Here is a 17,237-nt window from a genome sequence, read left to right as displayed (position 1 = left end):
TGTGCACTGGGGTTTGTTATCTGTTCTTTTAGTTTGGGTAAATTACATGCACAGCATTCCAATCTGCTCTCTGAGTTTAGAAAATTCATGCACACAGACCTGTGTTATGTTTGAAAATTGTCTACAAGGACTTGCTAACAAATATCATTTTGTTAGAGAATCACCATTAAGATCATTGTTTGTGTTTAGTAAGTTCAAAACTTAAAATAAATTAATTAAAATGAACACTGGTAAATCACAAAGTTCATCTGCTTTCAGCAGCAGAAAAGTGTTACAATACTCTCAAACCATATTTTACTCTAAACAAGTAATACTTTGGGCAGGAAGAGCTTGGGAACTGATGAATACTCTTAATATAACAGATGATAATTATTCAAACAGCTCTACAGTAGCTAATATACATTGGAAAAAATAAACTGCATAAATAGATAAGAAATGTAAATTCTAACTTTTACATTATTATTGGAAAAAAGTGTAACTATCTAAATTGTGCTTATCACATTCTTGCAAAATTAGCCTATTCACAGCAATACAGAAATCTATACTTGTAGCACCTGTTGTATTTAAATATTTTTTTTATTTCTATTTGTTTTTGTTTAGAGCAGTGCTGGTTGTACAATCCAAGTTATACTTTCTGTGTTGTTTGCTTCTGCTATCCTGTTTCCAAGTTACTTCCTGAGCTAAAACATATTTCAATGCAACATCTCATTTAATAAACTGAGGGACTGGTCTGCAAATGTCTGCAGGGTAATTGCTCTTGTTTGATCAGAGTTTATGAAACTGTATCCCACCACCTGCACATCTATTTAAGTGACTTTTTCAGCTGTACATTGCTCAGAGACTGAGGCAGGCACTAGGACCTGCAGCTTCATACAACTGCCCAGATCCTTTAGCCTCTAAGACGCTTCTCACTTTCTTTCTGAACAATTTTCAAACAAGTGCACGACTCAGGAGTGTTTGGAATAAAACGGTTGTTCTGCTCTTGAAGTTCTCTGAAACTGTACAAAGAAACTGGAATATATTTCAGAAAGCTTTGGAAATACAACATCTATGGGAGAAGACAGCGCTACTTTAAAGGTATGTGGATTTTTTTAAACTTTCATTTACAATGCATTAATTTACTATGACATGCTACTCTATAAAATAAAGCACCATAAAACACACTATTATGTCAGTAAGGAGATTTATGGAACACAGTAGTTTTGTAAGAGAAGCTTCTAAGATGAAGAAGAGAGGTAAGTTTTCATATAATTACATTTTTTAGATTTCCTGTTTTATTACATGTTGTAAATTAATGAAAATTACCTGCAATCAGCTCCCATCTCCTAAGGAAGTTTTTAGGCTCATCATATTACAATAGCAGCGATCAGACCTGCACCCATCTCCCATAGCTAGGTAACATTCTCATGCATTCCTGCAGACTGGTGTATTTGAATGTCATGTAAGGTTATAAACAAGAGGCTAGCTGTAGGGCAGTTATCTCAAATTATGTATACCCACAAATGTCCAGCAAATTGTTGCATACTTCACATAAATGACAGCTATTAGACTCAAGATAACTTCAGTGGGTACTCTTGGAAATTTTAACAGACCTTTAACTATACATATGGAAGCCTTTATTTTTGCTGAGGAAATAACCTAAAGTTCTGCCTGCTTACTGGGCTGATCTTGCCAAAAGTACTTACTAAAGAAAATGGGTCTGCAAATGAGCTACACGAAAGGGTCAACTCACTTATGCGTTGCACAACATGATTGTCAACTGGCATGAAAAAGAGAACGCTCAACTGAAAGAAAGGCTTCTCTGCACAGACAATAGTAGCAGTAGTCGGTTTGCAACGACAAAGAAAGACAAATCAGAAGGGGCTGAGCTGCAGGTAGCAAGTTGTTCTTAGAGCTTAGTTAGGCTGACGTGAATTGTTCAGGATGCAAAGTTACAAATGCACATTTTACATTTTTTTAATCAGTTTCTTAGTTATGGTAAATAGTTGTGGTTGATATTTTTCCAAATAGATTCTACAAACTCAAAATGCTCTGCAGTAAGGAGCAAAGTGTGTCCTTTCTCAAAGCATCTGTGAAGTATCAGTGATGTTTTTTTTTTACATGCTGAAGAACAATAATACCACATGGCTCCTTGCCTCTGATTTTCGTAAATGATTTTGTGTTATCTTGGTTGGAATCGGGGAAAAAATTAATGTACAGACATCAAAGCTGAGTGGAGTAAACCACAAGTTGCTCTTACAAAACTGAGCTGGCAAAAATTGATGAGATGCCTGGAGAGTAACTTAATATCCACAAAGCTATCTCAAGTATGCTAAGTATGGGATATGTTTTGTTCTTAGTGTGCATTTCATTAGGTGTTTGATTTATGGACCATGGCTCTCCAAAAGCCACATGTGTTTGCACATAAAAACATACCATTTGTCTCTCGATGAAGACTGAATAGTGCAGCTAAAGTATCTAAGTCTGCCTGAACCTCCAAAACAAAATGTGTATAAGGTGGTGGGACTTTGTTGCTGGGGCTTGTCCTCATCTGGCCTCCATTCTGAGGCTTCAAAGATGTTTGAGCAAACGTTACTGAGATGTTCCAGAAGCTTTCCAATTTTAACTTTATGCATTTGAGTACAGAGTTATACAAAAAGACAGAAAGTAATGAATAAAATGGAACCCTTTCGAAGAATGTTTAGCATTCTACCGGTGCACAGCTCAGAAATGTACATCTGGGAAGCTTTTCTGAGCACCAGCTGTAGTTCCTATCAATGAAAAATATGTTACACAGGTGAATGAATAGACAAGTGAGATTAACATTATTTTAACAGGTTACAGGTCACTGTGTGATCAGTCTAAAAAGAGCCAGAGTGCAAAGGTTTCACGATTGTTTCTAAAATTCAGAAACGGGTTGTCCAGCTCATTGAAGCTCGCTACTTCACTTCCAAAAGTGTAAGTTAAAAAGTTTACTTCAGTGCTTCTTGATGTGTTCTATGCTCCACTGTTTATCATTTGTGTATTTGCACCAAGGATATTTTAAGAAGAGCACCTAAATATTTGAAACTGTCATTTTTGCAGTGTTGAGCTGCTATGGCCTGCACCGCCCTACATTCCAAAGCACTTATACGTGATGTTTGGCACAGAAAGTTTGTAATTGTTCCTCAAGGCCTTGTAACTTTAGTTCCACACCCTGAATTCACAGTGTATTTAATGCACTTCCTTCATTTTATGGCAAAATGAATGAATTCAGGGTGGTTTTCATGGGCTTTACAGCTATACAAAAATTATTTGTAAGTACAAGAGTAAAGTAATCTTAGTGACTAATTCCTGTCCAAAAGGCTTCACCTTCCTGTAACTGTTTTGAAATAATCAAGGCTGAATTCAAGAATTTGTACAAAAACCATAACTGCCACCCACTATAAATATATGAAAATGCTGATATACTTACCAGTGGATTTTAAAACTGGAGAAGATTAATTTAAAAGAAAAACATTTAATAAAACTCGTATAATTTTTACGCAGATGTTATATTAAGAGAATATTTATTGGATAATCCTCTTCTACTAATGTCAGAAAGAGCTTGACTATAATTACCAACCATTACAGGGGACTGTGTTCCTCCTACTTTCACGGTCATCAAACTTAATTATCCTTCTTTCATCCATAATCATAGCAGTATCTAACTTTCCACAAAAACATGTCTGATCATTGCTTTCCATCTCCGACCCAGTTCAAAGACCTGGGCGCACATTTAAAAAAAACAAAAAGAACTATAAGCTACTGTTGAAACCACCTATATACCTGCAGACAATTATCTCCTTTAATATGTCAGACGTACTTTCATCTTCCATCACAAGTACATTGATGGAGACCACCAAATTTAGGAAAAGTGAATCTCTAAGAGTTGAAACAGGTCTGTGCCTGAGCAGTATTGCCTCTTTCGAGTGAAGCACCCCTGCACTCTGATGTATTTTATCATACCAGGGTGAAAATTACAAGAAGGCCACACACATTCACATTGTGTGTGTTTATAAACTGTGACTCAGTTTTGTCATCCTGAAAATCACCCAAGTGCAAATTCAACCATGTATAACTCCTACTTGTCAAGATATGTTCACTATTTACATATTTTGGTACTTTGTTACATGTTTTCAGTGTAAAGAACTGAATGTATTGTGTTCTCAGAGCATTCTTTCTTTTTTTAAATAAGAATTCTGGCCAAAACTATCATCATTGACCAATATTTAACCGAAGTTATTCAATTTATATCCTTTAACTGGGATTTTCACTGTTTTCTAAGCTGCTGAGTACAGACCAAAGTGAGGAGAAGTAAAATGTCTTCTGATGTGAGAGAGTAAAACCAAAAGCTTCCAAACAGATGGTAAATGAAAAGTCAAACCTGCTTGAAAAAGGTGTTGCACTTATTGCCACATTTATAAACAAAAATGCACACTGCCACTATTATGGTGTTACTTTGTTTACCTTGCATAACAGATGAAGTGAATTTATTTAGAAAAAGAGCAAACCATAATGTAGGGACTCAGACAGTTGCAGTGTTGAAATGAATGGCTTCTGAAAGTGAGTCCAGATGTCATCAGAAGAAGTTGGGCTGGCAGTCAAAAAGTATCATATGAGAGTTTATAACAGAAAAATAAAGCAGACATTCATTTAGATAAGTGACAATAATAGTCAATAGGCTGTATGCCACAGGGTGTTATTCATTAACTAAAAACCATGGGAATAATCAAGTTCATGTATTGTAATAATCAATACTATCATTAAAAGCACCCTGGCATTTTTGTTTGGGACTGCTTTGTAATTTGACCTGATCTTGAAATCAATTTTGGCTTCCTGCAACTATCCATCATCTTCCACTTCTCTGAGAATGGGTTGCATGTTTAAGAGTTTCTGGAGGATTCTGGCTTCTCTGTCTCTCTCACATGCAGAGATAGTCAACTTTTCTGTTTGAACAGCGGGGCTGTTTTCCACAAATCACTCTGAGATGGGTGGTGAGTACAGGTCTCCTGTCGTACTGGACTTTTAAAATCTTAATGGTTCCCTACTTTTAAAATGAAGAGAAGATAAATACTAAGGAAGGTGGACAAATATTCTCAGCTACACTGTTAAATTAAAATGAAAATATTGAGGTTTAATGCAACCCGATTTCATAAGGTTGATCAGGTTTGTCTGATCTGTTCAGACAAACCTGCTTCGTTAGTCTAAGGGTCAGACTAACTTCAGATTCAGCTCTCTAGGAGCATGCACTGAGCAGGACACATCACAAGAGACTGATCATGCATTCATAAGAAGACCTGGGGTACCAAACGGGACATGTACTGACAGGTATTGAGACAAAAACTTTTGAGGATATAACCAATAAGTCCATATCCTTCTCATAATTTCAAAACCCCAAAAGATATGAAGTTTGCTTTGAAATCCAGGGAAGGATGGTCTCGCTGTTTATCATGCAGCCTCACAAATTCATGTTAAGGTTTACTTTTCCAGTAATATTGTATACAGCAACATTTAGTCATTTTCTTTCTCCTGCTCAGAAGTTCCCCCCTTCCCAGTTTATGTCCTTCCTGCAGTTTACCAACCCAGAAATACAGTCTTCCTCATCCATCAAAGCTGTCCTAATTTCTTTACTTTGTGTAAACACATTTGAAATTATTGACTTTGATAAACGAACTGTGAAACCTTGTTTGCCAAGGCATTTGACAATAGTTGCAAAAGGTTAGGGCTAAACAACGAGGAGGCTAAAACATGTCAGGCAAGAATGATCTGAATAAACATCATAGTCCAGCCTGATGAAGCTTTCCCAAACCGGCTGCTTACTGAACTGTAACACAACTGGTCTATGTGCAGTTTATGACAGTTTTCCTTTGAATGACACGCTGAAAGAAAGACAAAATGAACAAACAAGTTTGCTGAAGTATAGGAAGAAACTTACGCCATCAGAAACTGAATTTGAATTGCTCAGACTGAATCTGTATTTGTGTAATTTGAAATTAAATGCATTGGTTTGAAAATGAATTTCACTAAAACTGAATGTAATGGTTTAAAACTGAATTTGTTTGCTTTAAAAATTGCTTTGCTTTGTATTCAAAATTCTGTTAGATTATTTTCACTTTCAGGTCTGAAATTAAATTTCTGTTCAAAAATTCATTTTTTTGTGTCACACATCCGGGTCCTTGAAGCCACAGATTAATCAAACACTGATTCATGGATGTCATTCACTATTGCTGTGTCCAAATTCAGGACGGCATCCTTTGAAGGGCGACGAATGCTGTCCAATCTCCAAGGTTACAACAAATGTGTCCTTCTTATCCCCAGATTTGAAGGATGTATCCTCCGTGTCCCGCCCTATCCCATGATTCATTGCGGGTCGAAGTAGATTGTTCAAACGCAAGTAGCAAAGGCCGGAGGAGAGAGAAAAGTTGTGAATAAAATTGGATATATTGCGCATTCTGTGAAACAACTGAACTTTTACAATGTTTTTAGACGAGAATGTACAGGTCCTTCTCAAAATATTAGCATATTGTGATAAAGTTCATTATTTTCCATAATGTCATGATGAAAATTTAACATTCATATATTTTAGATTCATTGCACACTAACTGAAATATTTCAGGTCTTTTATTGTCTTAATACGGATGATTTTGGCATACAGCTCATGAAAACCCAAAATTCCTATCTCACAAAATTAGCATATTTCATCCGACCAATAAAAGAAAAGTGTTTTTAATACAAAAAACGTCAACCTTCAAATAATCATGTACAGTTATGCACTCAATACTTGGTCGGGAATCCTTTTGCAGAAATGACTGCTTCAATGCGGCGTGGCATGGAGGCAATCAGCCTGTGGCACTGCTGAGGTCTTATGGAGGCCCAGGATGCTTCGATAGCGGCCTTTAGCTCATCCAGAGTGTTGGGTCTTGAGTCTCTCAACGTTCTCTTCACAATATCCCACAGATTCTCTATGGGGTTCAGGTCAGGAGAGTTGGCAGGCCAATTGAGCACAGTGATACCATGGTCAGTAAACCATTTACCAGTGGTTTTGGCACTGTGAGCAGGTACCAGGTCGTGCTGAAAAATGAAATCTTCATCTCCATAAAGCTTTTCAGCAGATGGAAGCATGAAGTGCTCCAAAATCTCCTGATAGCTAGCTGCATTGACCCTGCCCTTGATAAAACACAGTGGACCAACACCAGCAGCTGACACGGCACCCAGACCATCACTGACTGTGGGTACTTGACACTGGACTTCTGGCATTTTGGCATTTCCTTCTCCCCAGTCTTCCTCCAGACTCTGGCACCTTGATTTCTGAATGACATGCAGAATTTGCTTTCATCCGAAAAAAGTACTTTGGACCACTGAGCAACAGTCCAGTGCTGCTTCTCTGTAGCCCAGGTCAGGCGCTTCTGTTGCTGTTTCTGGTTCAAAAGTGGCTTGACCTGGGGAATGCGGCACCTGTAGCCCATTTCCTGCACACGCCTGTGCACGGTGGCTCTGGATGTTTCTACTCCAGACTCAGTCCACTGCTTCCGCAGGTCCCCAAAGGTCTGGAATCGGCCCTTCTCCACAATCTTCCTCAGGGTCCGGTCACCTCTTCTCGTTGTGCAGCGTTTTCTGCCACACTTTTTCCTTCCCACAGACTTCCCACTGAGGTGCCTTGATACAGCACTCTGGGAACAGCTTATTCGTTCAGAAATTTCTTTCTGTGTCTTACCCTCTTGCTTGAGGATGTCAATAGTGTCCTTCTGGACAGCAGTCAGGTCGGCAGTCTTACCCATGATTGGGGTTTTGAGTGATGAACCAGGCTGGGAGTTTTAAAGGCCTCAGGAATCTTTTGCAGGTGTTTAGAGTTAACTCGTTGATTCAGATGATTAGGTTCATAGCTCGTTTAGAGACCCTTTTAATGATATGCTAATTTTGTGAGATAGGAATTTTGGGTTTTCATGAGCTGTATGCCAAAATCATCCGTATTAAGACAATAAAAGACCTGAAATATTTCAGTTAGTGTGCAATGAATCTAAAATATATGAATGTTAAATTTTCATCATGACATTATGGAAAATAATGAACTTTATCACAATATGCTAATATTTTGAGAAGGACCTGTAGTTGTGTAAACCTAAAATAACTGATCAGTCTATCAAGATATCGCTGTATTGCACAAATGCGCAGATGTGTTCGTCCGCTGTACCAGCAGCCGGCTCGCATTGCCAGCTGTCAGCTGACCAGGTGGTTGAGGTGCGTTAAACCCCGAGAGAACAGCTGACTCAGCTGAAAAATAAATTAAACAAATGGTATTTGTCATCAATGTATTTTATCCAGTGTTAGATTTTTATATCTATGAACACAAAAAATATTTTCAACATTTTAAATGGCTGAATAATGAACAAGATCATAAAACAATAACATTTTAAAACAAAAAAGCATTATAAGCCATCAGCAATATGTAAAAGGTAAATAAAAACCGTGTAGTTATTTATAGTAGAGACAGCATTATTAACCTTCAGGCTCCATTTGTTCGACTTCACAGATGTACTTCACGCTAACACGGTTGCTAGGCAACCGAAGTTACGCTGAGGTAAGGGCAAGAGAAACGCAGACCAACGTAACACCGGCGGCGAACTAGGCTAATCTGGCATGTTCAGCTAATAGCTACAGGTAGCATAAGTGTTACTGTTTGACCATCATTTGTTTACATGATTTCTTATAGATGCTCATTTGACTTGTTGATGGACATCCGCCAAGCTCATGTAGCTGCACTGCTCCAGCTCAACATGCCGTAAAGGAAGTTTAACCTGATGTGAAACGTAAATCGATGAGTCTGTGTTTGACACACAAAATTAAATTTTGGAACAGAAATTGAATTACCGACCTGAAAGTGAAAGTTGTCAAATTCAATTTTTAATACAACGAAATACATTTTAGAAGCAAATGAATTCAATTTCAAACCATAACTTTCAGTTAAGTGAAATTCATTTTCAAACCAATGCATTTAATTTCAAATTACACAAATACAAATTCAGTCAGAGCAATTCAAATTCAGTTTCTGATGGCACAAGTTTCTTCCCATATTGAAGGCTGTGGTGCTTAAATTTGAAAAAAGTTAAATAAAATAAAAAATTTATAATTTATAACCTTTATAGTAGTATTGTAATTGCTAAAATACTGAATACCTGGTGCACAGCTTTAAATTTCAAAGTCTCTTGAGACAAACTAATGATAAGCAACAACTCACTGGAGTTTTCTTTGATTGTGTGAGTCGCTGCAAGGCAGGTGTAACTTTAAAGAAACTACTCTGTAGGTGAGAATTTACATGACAATAAACACCAGGAGCTCATACATGGAAACCAAACTTGTGAATTAGAGACATATCTTAACTGTGTTTTCAGTGTCACAAAGCTACATTCATTGTCTGCAAAGTGTAAAACTATTGCAAGTTATACTGTAAATCATACCTGATTCAAAGCAAAACAGTGGAAATAGTCAGATAGGCAAAAGAAAATCCAAGAGTGCAGACTGCTGATTTCACAGCTTATAGCAACTAAAGTAAAGATTAAATATCCAGGACGTAAGCCTCAGTTATACTTTTGAAACTCTGTAACTGATATTGGACAACATCTCTCTTTTGAAGTTTAAGAAAACAATATAAAAAAGAGTACATTGCGTGGCCTCTTTGGCAGGCATTTCTATCATGAGTAGAAGCCCAAGTAAAGCCTAGAAACTAAAACTAACAATCAACAGTTTTAGTCAACTTGCTGTGGTGTAAAAAAGTTATGTCTACACAAACATGAACTCACTGTTTCCATCAAAAATCTTCAATGCAAAAAATATGTCCAGAAATCTGTTTTTTGAGGATCTGATTTTTATCATGACAGACTTGACACTGGCCAAGTGAGGATAAAAAATCCTGAAAGGCCAGACCTTGACATGAGGATGTCAAGGTCTGGCCGAACAATTTGTTAAGAGAGCAGAGAATAAAAAACAACTATTCTGTCCAAGGACTAAAAGCAACATCTGATGTGGAATCTACCATTTTTATGTTCTTCAATAAACACATTGACTGCAATCTTGGCAAACAAAGTTTGATCAGTTGTTAGGAGGAAAATGGAGGCAGATTCAGTTCCCACAGGCTGTCTTCAGTCTCAGGTCTTATGAACTAAAGTTAATTGACAAATAAACTTTGTAATGACGCAGTTCATCTCAGGTGGCTAACATCTGCCAAGGTTTGAGCATAAAACAAATGTCCAGTTTTGAACCTGAGCCACCAGATAATGAAAACAGCACATATCTTGACCCCCCTAAATAATCTCTGTAAAAATAAAGAACTTGAAGTGCTTGAACTGAAACTGTCATATTGTTGGGTTTGGTTAAATTGTGCATAGTGACAGTAGTCACTTGTGCTTTCTCAATGCATTAAAAGCAAACAAAATCATGATAAGTAATATAAGCTTTCTGAAATCAGCCATTTTCAATTCTTATGGGATTGGTTCTGTTGTTGTCATCACCAATTACATTTTACATCTTTGATTTTGGAAACCATAAAATGTTCTGACACTTGATGGTGCATTTTTCTGTTATCGTTTCAGCTCATCTTTGATGTCACAAGGTTTGTCCGAAGCTGCTGCACGTGTTTGTAGATGTGAAATCTACTTTATAAACTCAGATGTCAAATAGACAAGTGTTCTGTGTCAAACCCTCTTGTGCAAACCATTTAGGTCGTAAATACTACATCACAGGGCTAAATGTTATAAGAATGTGTTTTAACACATGAACATGAACAATAAGCTATTGTTTTCCCAAATGGAAAAATATGAGCGTCCAGTCACAGTGATTAAAGTTTCTATTGCCTCACCAAAAGCTTTGGACGAAAAAGCTAGAACCTACTCTTCAGTGATTGTCGATTTTGCTGATCATGTCTAATGTGATCTGTAACTAGACTCAGTTTTGTCTCAGTTTGGACCAGAAGACTTCTTTGGGTGTTTGTGTCTAGCAGACTTCCACACATCTGCCTTAAATCACAGCTGACTGCCAGCAGAGCCTGTGTTACTCAAGCAATGCTCGGGTTGTGCTTGAAATGGTTTCCTGCGTTGCTGCCTGATAACAGTATAGCAGAACATCACCACAGCTTTATAAAACAAGACAGCAGTTAGGATAAAATGGAAATTACAAGCTTCAATTGCAAGCTATTATATTTCCTAACATGTTTTCTTTGACATGTTGCCTAGAGAGAAATAAGACATTTCCCCTCCCTATAAACTGTAGACAAGCCAGAACAGGTTTGCAGACGTAGAAACCCTTACTCTGTGGCCAGCATGAGGAAAACACAGTAAAGAATTAATAAAAAAAAAATGTAGTACAACATAATTGCCATCTGGCCATTTTAAGTGTAGGTCTAGATTTTACAACAACAAAAATGTTGGCTGGTTTGCCAGCAGTTATTCATTCATTTTGAATGAAGAAACAAAATTATTGACACAGAATAAATGTGACTTGTCTAGAAAAAAAATTATTTACTGAGGTTTTCACAAAGTTTGTCTCAACTAAGCATATAACATCATCCAAAACAAAAAAGCCAGAAGTCTGTTGTGGTGAATATTACTAGTAACCCGTTTTTGTTTAATGTGCTTTCTAGACCAAATCTTTTCAGATTAAAAATAACAAAGAAACAAATAAACATGGACATACTGCCTTATAAATGTATACACTTTGAACCTTACCCCACTTTGTATTGTTACAACCACAAACTTGATCATATTTATTTTGTGTGTATGTGGTTGAGCAGCACAAAAAATTGCATAATTGTGAAGTGAAAAAAAAATGTCATTTACAAAAAATGTCTTTTTATTTGTATTTCAGCCACCCCAAACCAATTTAATCCAATCCACCATTTGAAAATAGAAATAGTATGCCACAGCTATAAATATACCAAGAAATAGCCCCAAAACAGACAGGTTGGACAAAGAGAGCATTAATCAAAAAAGCAGTAAAGAAGCCAAAGGTAGATCGGGAGATCTGTTGAGAGAATCCAAAGCAAACTTGGAAGAATGTGCTCTGGTCACGTGAGACCAAGATAAACTTTTTTCAACTTTATGAAAAATGCAGAAAAGTAATATTGTACATCACAGTCCTCAACCTGAAACATAGTCATATAGCAGCATCATGCTTTGGGGATGCCTTGCTTCAGCAGGGGCAGGGAACTTGGTCAGAGTTGGATGGAGCTGAATAAAAGGTAATTCAAGAAGAAAACCTGTCAAGGACTGACAAAAAAACGAGAACGGGGTGGGAGTTCATACAGCAGTGCAGCTAGAGTCACAATGGAATAGTTTATATCAAACCATATTGAAGTGTTATAATGGTACAGTCAAAGATCAAACCTAAATCCAATCCAAGAAAACCTCATACATGCTTTTGATCCAATTTGCAAAGAGGAATGATTCCTAAGTCTAGAGACATGCCCCAAAAAACTGTAAAAGTTTCAACTCAGCGGGGCTCAAGTTATGGACTACTTTGGGTTAGTCCGTCACATAAAAGCCAAATAGAAAACTTCCCAAATTTGTGGCTGTAATGAGACAAAATAGGATTTCAGTGGTGTGAATACTTTTGTCGATGTTAGACAAACTTCTTAAATTCTCTTCCAAACAAACTTGATCTAGCCTCTAACAGTGTTTAGCCTTTTGCCTGGCATCTGTTGCTGTTTTTGCTGTGTGTAAGTGAGTGGGTGTGCTGGGTTCTTTGTCAAGAGGACTCCAAATTAAATACACTGTAGGCGGTCTGAAACAAGATCTGGGAGAGAAAACATCCATTTCTCTACAGGGAGCATCCGTGGAGACCACACTATTATTCCCTTTTTTAAATTTGGAAAATCATAAGGATTTTTTTTCCTTAATTAAGTCCAGTCTATTTTGTTTTCTATTTTTAAAGTAACTTAAACCTGTGCAGCTAAATACTGAAGCATTTGCCTCTAGATGGAATTTACTGTCCTGTCAACACAGCAACAAAATTACGCTCTGTTTACTTTTGCCTGTCAACACAAGAAATGTTTAGATCCTGTCATTGTTGCATCTTCCTGTCCATAAATGTGCATCCATAAAACATCAAAGCAAAGATGCAGTAACTGTTAATTACGATATTTCCATCCTTCAATTATGATGTGAATGTCTCAAAGACACGGCATATGGTAACGATACAGGAATCATAATGTTTAGCTACACAAACAGCCCACTATTGTCCTTTAGACTGTATTTTGGCAAGCAGCAATATAGTAACAGCAATCCAGTCTTGTTTATTTGTGAAGAAACAAGCAATCTTCAGTAGAATAGTCTCTGCTGTTTAGACTGCACCCTAAACAAAAAGCAAAACAGGAAAAATTTTATTTTGCCAAGTTTTAAAAGAAAAATCAAAACATACTAAATATAAATTGAAATATTTTATTCCTGCTGTTGAAAAGAAAAATGTTTCCAAACATTTTCTTGATTTTTGAATTTTAAAATGAATCCAAATGGTTCAAAGCCATATTTTACATTTTGTGCATCCAAGTAAATTATATACATTTGCAAAACATTTTAAAAGTAGCACTTGTTGCTATAACATCTATCTCGAAAACTTAAAACTTTCTTCCCTTTTTCCCATTTGCACATAACATTAAGTTTTTCTCATTTACTAGAAATAGTTCATTACACAGATGGTGTGATAAGCTTTTTCCTATTCACATACATCATCCTCTACACTTACTGGCACCCCTCTTACAGAAGTGCTAAAAAATATTCATTTATTCATAACAGCATCCAGCCTTTAATTTGAGTACATTTATTTAAAATCATGAACGCCACAATTAGGAGTACCCCTAACAACAGGATAAATGTAACTGAAGCATTCTTGAAATGTAATATATATTTTATAATAATTACTGACTTCCTGTTTGCCTGGGGTAAAAGTTACGTGTGGCGCAGAGATCAATTTCCATAAGCCACTCCTTAAAATGGGAAAGACATGAGAACATGCTGCAAACTTACAGGAGAACATGCTTTTGCTGCAGCACTCTGCCGTTTGACACCTTGTGAGATTTTTTTATGCAGTTTTAAGTTGCTTTAATGTTAGGACTTTTATTTGTCTATTGTGTTTTTTTATTTCTTTCTTATTTTATGAAATACTGTAACATTTTTTTGTTTTTAACTTATTTTAGCTGTGACGCATTTTGGTTCTGTGCTGGTTGTTTTAAAGGGCTTTATAAATAAAGTTCTATTGGATTGGAGAAAGTAAAGCAGATGTGTGCTAATGGTGATGAATCAGAAAATAGCAACAAGAAAATACATTGTACATCATCATTGATGTACAATACATATCAATAAATATCAAGACCAAATTAATGAATAATTCAACCGAACAACTTGACAGGCTGGACTGGAGATGGGACAGCAAAGCGGTTCACAAGAAGGAACAGCAGGAAGGGACAGCAAGATGCTGAATATCTTCTATAAGTCTGTTGTGGAGAGTGCAGTCTCATCTGTCATCATTTGTTGGGGTAGAAGCATCAGAGGCAATGACTTAAAAAGATGAAAAAAGCTGATAAACAAGATTGTCTCTGTTCTGGAGACTGCTCAGAATCTGTGCAATTAAGGAGGCTTCATAAAATGAAGAACACAATTGACACAATTGAAGAGAGAATCCTCTTCATAATTCTGTAATAGAACAACAGACTTTGTCTTCACTCAGAAAGTTCTTCAGATCTGCTGTAAGACTGACTGCTACAGAAGATCGATCCTACACCTACAGCCATAACCATCTACAATGACTGAAAAAACGTGGATAGTTTAAGTTACAAAAACATTTAATTTCCCTTTGGCATTCATAAAGCACATATAAACTGAACTGAAAATTAAATAAATTAACTTAAATGGGATCGAATTGAATTGAAATTAATCTATTAATCAGAGCTGAGGAGTCAAATTTGAAAGATCTCCAAAAAGATCACCATTAAAAATAAAATTAAGACCTTAGGGAATGGAACTGGTTTTATCACTGCAGGTCTTGCCCACCAAGCCTTTTTACAGGTTTTGTAAATGCCATATCTACAGGTCCTTCTAAAAATATTAGCATATTGTGATAAAGTTCATTATTTTCCATAATGTCATGATGAAAATTTAACATTCATATATTTTAGATTCTTTGCACACTAACTGAAATATTTTAGGTATTTTATTGTCTTAATACGGATGATTTTGGCATACAGTTCATGAAAACCCAAAATTCCTATCTCACAAAATTAGCATATTTCATCCGACCATTAAAAGAAAAGTGTTTTTAATACAAAAAACGTCAACCTTCAAATAATCATGTACAGTTATGCACTCAATACTTGGTCGGGAATCCTTTTGCAGAAATGACTGCTTTAATGCAGCGTGGCATGGAGGCAATCAGCTTGTGGCACTGCTGAGGTCTTATGGAGGCCCAGGATGCTTCAATAGCGGCCTTTAGCTCATCCAGAGTGTTGGGTCTTGAGTCTCTCAACGTTCTCTTCACAATATCCCACAGATTCTCTATGGGGTTCAGGTCAGGAGAGTTGGCAGGCCAATTGAGCACAGTGATACCATGGTCAGTAAACCATTTACCAGTGGTTTTGGCACTGTGAGCAGGTGCCAGGTCGTGCTGAAAAATGAAATCTTCATCTCCATAAAGCTTTTCAGCAGATGGAAGCATGAAGTGCTCCAAAATCTCCTGATAGCTAGCTGCATTGACCCTGCCCTTGATAAAACACAGTGGACCAACACCAGCAGCTGACACGGCACCCCAGACCATCACTGACTGTGGGTACTTGACACTGGACTTCTGGCATTTTGGCATTTCCTTCTCCCCAGTCTTCCTCCAGACTCTGGCACCTTGATTTCTGAATGACATGCAGAATTTGCTTTCATCCGAAAAAAGTACTTTGGACCACTGAGCAACAGTCCAGTGCTGCTTCTCTGTAGCCCAGGTCAGGCGCTTCTGCCGCTGTTTCTGGTTCAAAAGTGGCTTGACCTGGGGAATGCGGCCCCTGTAGCCCATTTCCTGCACACGCCTGTGCACGGTGGCTGTGGATGTTTCTACTCCAGACTCAGTCCACTGCTTCCGCAGGTCCCCCAAGGTCTGGAATCGGCCCTTCTCCACAATTTTCCTCAGGGTCCGGTCACCTCTTCTCGTTGTGCAGCGTTTTCTGCCACACGTTTTCCTTCCCACAGACTTCCCACTGAGGTACCTTGATACAGCACTCTGGGAACAGCCTATTCGTTCAGAAATTTCTTTCTGTGTCTTACCCTCTTGCATGAGGGTGTCAATAGTGGCCTTCTGGACAGCAGTCAGGTCGGCAGTCTTACCCATGATTGGGGTTTTGAGTGATGAACCAGGCTGGGAGTTTTAAAGGCCTCAGGAATCTTTTGCAGGTGTTTAGAGTTAACTCGTTGATTCAGATGATTAGGTTCATAGCTCGTTTAGAGACCCTTTTAATGATATGCTAATTTTGTGAGATAGGAATTTTGGGTTTTCATGAGCTGTATGCCAAAATCATCCGTATTAAGACAATAAAAGACCTGAAATATTTCAGTTAGTGTGCAATGAATCTAAAATATATGAATGTTAAATTTTCATCATGACATTATGGAAAATAATTAACTTTATCACAATATGCTAATATTTTGAGAAGGACCTGTAAACAAGCTCAAAAAATTAAATTTCAAGTTAAAACAGTAGCATTTTGTGTTGTGGAACAGAAAAGATCACAAAAGGAAGAGGGTGTGAGCTACAGCATCTGAATAACCAGTGTTTTTTAGGTCAGGGAATCATGATGCAACTACTTATTTGAACAAATAAAGGCATTATCCAACCATCCATTTTCTATACTTTTCAGGGTAGTGTGTAGGCTGGATTCCTTTCTTATTAGCAAAGTTAACTACCACTCTATCTGATCTTCATGATATTCTTCTCGTACTCGTACTCGTACTCGTCGTCTTCCGCTTATCCGGGATGGGGTCGCGGGGGCAGCAGACTCAGCAGAGACGCCCAGACGTCCCTCTCCCCAGACACCTCCTCCAGCTCCTCCGGGGGAAGCCCAAGGCATTCCCAGGTCAGCCGAGAGACATAGTCCCTCCAGCGTGTCCGGGGTCGTCCCCTGGGCCTTCTCCCGGTGGGATGTGCCTGGAACACCTCCCGAGGAAGGCGTCCAGGAGACATCCGGTATAGATGCCCGAGCCACCATAACTGGCTCC

At 37.6% G+C, this 17,237-nt stretch overlaps 1 protein-coding gene across 1 annotated transcript in view; it reads left to right on the top strand.

Annotated features, from left to right (window-relative positions):
• Nucleotides 1-943: 943 nt before the first annotated feature.
• ngfb (nerve growth factor b (beta polypeptide)) overlaps nucleotides 944-17,237 on the top strand; it is a 36,165-nt gene continuing 19,871 nt past the window's right edge. The window contains exon 1 of the mRNA XM_047348255.1: nucleotides 944-1,077. The gene's annotated coding sequence lies outside the window, so the exon portion shown is untranslated. The remainder of the gene's footprint in view (nucleotides 1,078-17,237) is intronic.

Source organism: Girardinichthys multiradiatus, chromosome 20, assembly GCF_021462225.1.
Source record: "Girardinichthys multiradiatus isolate DD_20200921_A chromosome 20, DD_fGirMul_XY1, whole genome shotgun sequence".
In the NCBI taxonomy this organism is placed as follows: domain Eukaryota; kingdom Metazoa; phylum Chordata; class Actinopteri; order Cyprinodontiformes; family Goodeidae; genus Girardinichthys; species Girardinichthys multiradiatus.
This window is presented reverse-complemented; position numbering and strand designations above follow the sequence as displayed.